General features: G+C 38.3%; 1 pseudogene; it reads left to right on the top strand.

Annotated features, from left to right (window-relative positions):
* The first annotated feature begins 1,855 nt into the window (after nucleotides 1-1,855).
* Nucleotides 1,856-2,426, top strand: LOC145946253 (uncharacterized; annotated as a pseudogene).
* The last annotated feature ends 1,011 nt before the right edge of the window (nucleotides 2,427-3,437 follow it).

Genomic DNA, 3,437 nt, shown 5'->3' with positions numbered 1-3,437 from the left:
ACAACTACACCAGGAAAGAGCGACTTCCATTTGTGGTGTACGCTGACCTCGAATGTGTTTTGGCAAAGACCGAAGAAGAAAAAAATTATCAACATCATCAAGTATTTAGTATAGCTTATTATGTACATTGCTCGTTTGACAATTCATTATCCGCGTATCACTCTCATCGTAGCGCCGATTGCGTTTCATGGTTCGCCGAACAACTAAAAAATTTAGCACAACGAGTAAAGACCATTTTAACCACAAATGTTCCCATGGTAAATATAACATCGGATGAGTGTGAAAAATTTCACAGCGCGACGCATTGTTATATATGCGAAAAACCGTTTGCAGAAGATGATACACGCGTACGCGATCATTGCCGTCTGACCGGGCGGTACAGAGGTCCCGCGCACTAAAATTGTAATCTAAATTATAAAGAATCATTCTGCATTCCGATAGTTTTTCACAATTTATCAGGTTATGACGCACATTTCATTATCGAGGATATAGCTACAGCGTTCGAAGGGAGCATCGAATTACTTCTGATAACAAAGGAAAAATATATATCATTTACAAAAACTCGAACAAGACGATTCGAAAAATCATATTAAATTACGTTTCATCGACTCGTATAAATTTCTCACAACAAGTCTCGACAAATTGGCATCTTTTATGGATAAAGACAAACTCAAAATTTTACATTCGGAATTTAAAAATTTATCGACGGAAAATTTCAAACTATTGACACGGAAAGGCGTCTTTCCATATGAATACATTGACTGTGTCAACAAGTTGCAAGATACATGTTTACCATCGCGCGAATCATTCTACAGTTCCTTGACCGGTGACACAGTATCCAAGAGCGATTACGCGCACACCGAGAACGTCTGGAACCGATTCTCCCTTCGAACGCTAGGCGAGTATAGCGATCTATATTTAAAAATTGATGTGTTGTTATTAGCAGATATTTTTGAAAATTTCCGCGATAGTTGTATTAAAAGTTACGGGCTTGACCCCGCGTATTACTATACTCTACCCGGGTATACATGGGATGCCATGTTAAAATATACAAATATTACGTTCGAATTGCTTACCGATATCGACATGGTTATGTTTATCGAACGGGGTATACGCGGCGGTCTAAGTCAATGTTCAAACAGATATGCACACGCTAATAACAAGTACATGCAGTCGTACGATACATCGAAACCATCATCGTATCTCATGTACTTTGATGTAAACAATTTGTATGGATGGGCAATGTGTCAACCATTGCCTTATGCCGATTTTCGATGGGTCGATGACTTATCAAATTTCGACGTATCATCTATCGCGCTCGATTTACCTACAGGCCTACATCCTCGAAGTAGATATAGAGTATCCACAACATCTTCACGACACGCACACAGATCTACCGTTTTGCCCGACACGCGACAAACAGCCCGGTGCGCGACAGGAGAAGCTGCTCGCGACATTATATGATAAGAAGCGTTACGTCATACACTACCGCAACCTGCAGCAATGTATGCGACACGGCCTTCGCGTTACAAAAATACATCGCATGTTACAATTTACTCAATCTCCATGGCTTCGAAATTATATTGAACTTAATACACAATTTAGAACACAAGCGAGAAATGATTTCGAAAAAACTTTATACAAATTAATGAATAATGCAGTATTTGGCAAGACGATGGAAAATATGCGTAATCGTGTTGATGTAAAACTTATCACACATTGAGAAGGAAGATACGGTGCAGAGGCAATGATTGCGAAACCAAATTTCCATAGTAGAAGCATTTTATCGGAAAATCTTATTGCTGTAGAATTACGTAAACTCGAAGTAAAATTTTACAAACCAATCTATGTCGGCATGTGCATACTCGACATTTCCAAAACATGTTTATACGAATTTCATCACGAGTACATGTCACCGCTATATCGCGACAGATGCAGGGTAATGTACACCGACACAGACAGTTTAATATATCACCTCGAATGTGAAGATGTGTATAAGAACATGAAGCGCGACGTAAGCAAATTTGATACAAGCGATTATGCTGCGGACAATGTATGGTATACCGCTCGTGAATAAAAAAGTACCGGGTCTTATGAAGGATGAAAATAATGGCGCGATATTGACCGAATTTGTAGGGCTTAGAGCATAAATGTATGCCTTGCGAGTGGATGGTAAGGATACGAAAAAAGTAAAAGGTGTCAAGAGTAACGTTGTCGCGAGAACGATAACATTTGACGATTATACACGGTGTTTATATGAAGAGATTGAAATGCCACGTCAGCAGTCTTGCATAAGATCCAAGCTGCATAAAGTATACACCATTCGCGAGACAAAAATTGCTCTAAGTCCGTACGACGACAAGCGGTATATCATACCTGAAACCACTGATACATTACCGTGGGGACATTATACGATACCACTGTAAATTATATTTGTTGTAAATATGTATATTTTGTAAAATATGTAATAATTGTATATTATATGTATATGTATATTATATGTATTTTTGTATTTATTTATAAAATTATTATATAAATATTTTAATATATTGTAAAATAAACAGTGTGCGGATATTTTAAATAAATGTTTATAATACACTATTTTTATGTATCCAAGTGTTTTGCATTTTATCCAGTCCCAACCATTTCACATAAACGTCATCACCTTTTTTACGCAAAATCTTTTCCACGAGATATACATCGGGATTTGCAACATGATGTAACTCGTACTCGTAGAATCCTCCGGCGACGGAATTTCCGCGCGAATCTTCGAGTAGATACGTTACGGGATTAGTTTTCTGCACTTTGATCATTTTAAATATTTCGGTAGTCCAATTTGGCGTAAAACCTTTTTCGAAGATGGTCTTGAATTTACTCACACGTACCTGACAGCCTACATTGCCGGAGCAGCAATTTTTACGTTACTGTATACCGTATTTAAAAGTTTTTCGGCAATCTCCGGAGTAACATCGATAGGTTTCATATCGATAGTGCGATATTTTCGCGCATTGTACTCTGCAACAAGCTGAGGCAACGCATCGATCCACTTGTAATTGCCATTAAGTGTAAACATTTTCCACATATTGTTTTTTTAAAGTACGATTAAATCATTCCACCACTGAGGCTTTCATAACAGAATACGTCGAGTAATGATTGATGTTGTGTTTTTTTACGAGTTGCTGTACATTCGCATTGTAAAATTCTTTTCCTTTATCAGTTTGTATGTTTCTCGGATATCTCTTGCTATCTCGAATTTTCTCGGCGATAGCGTCAGCTGTTTCGCTTCCGCTCTTATTCCTGAGCGGTACGGCCCATGCATCTTGCTCAACACATCAATGACGGTGAGTATGTAATTGTATCCTTTGTTGACTCTTGCATAAGGACGCATCTCGACCACGTCAGCTTGCCACAGGTCGTCATTGCACGCGGTATATCTT

This window comes from Prenolepis imparis, unplaced genomic scaffold (genome assembly GCF_030444845.1).
Source record: "Prenolepis imparis isolate NDT839.2.m4 unplaced genomic scaffold, iyPreImpa1.0 SCAF_15, whole genome shotgun sequence".
NCBI classification, from domain to species: domain Eukaryota; kingdom Metazoa; phylum Arthropoda; class Insecta; order Hymenoptera; family Formicidae; genus Prenolepis; species Prenolepis imparis.
This window is presented reverse-complemented; position numbering and strand designations above follow the sequence as displayed.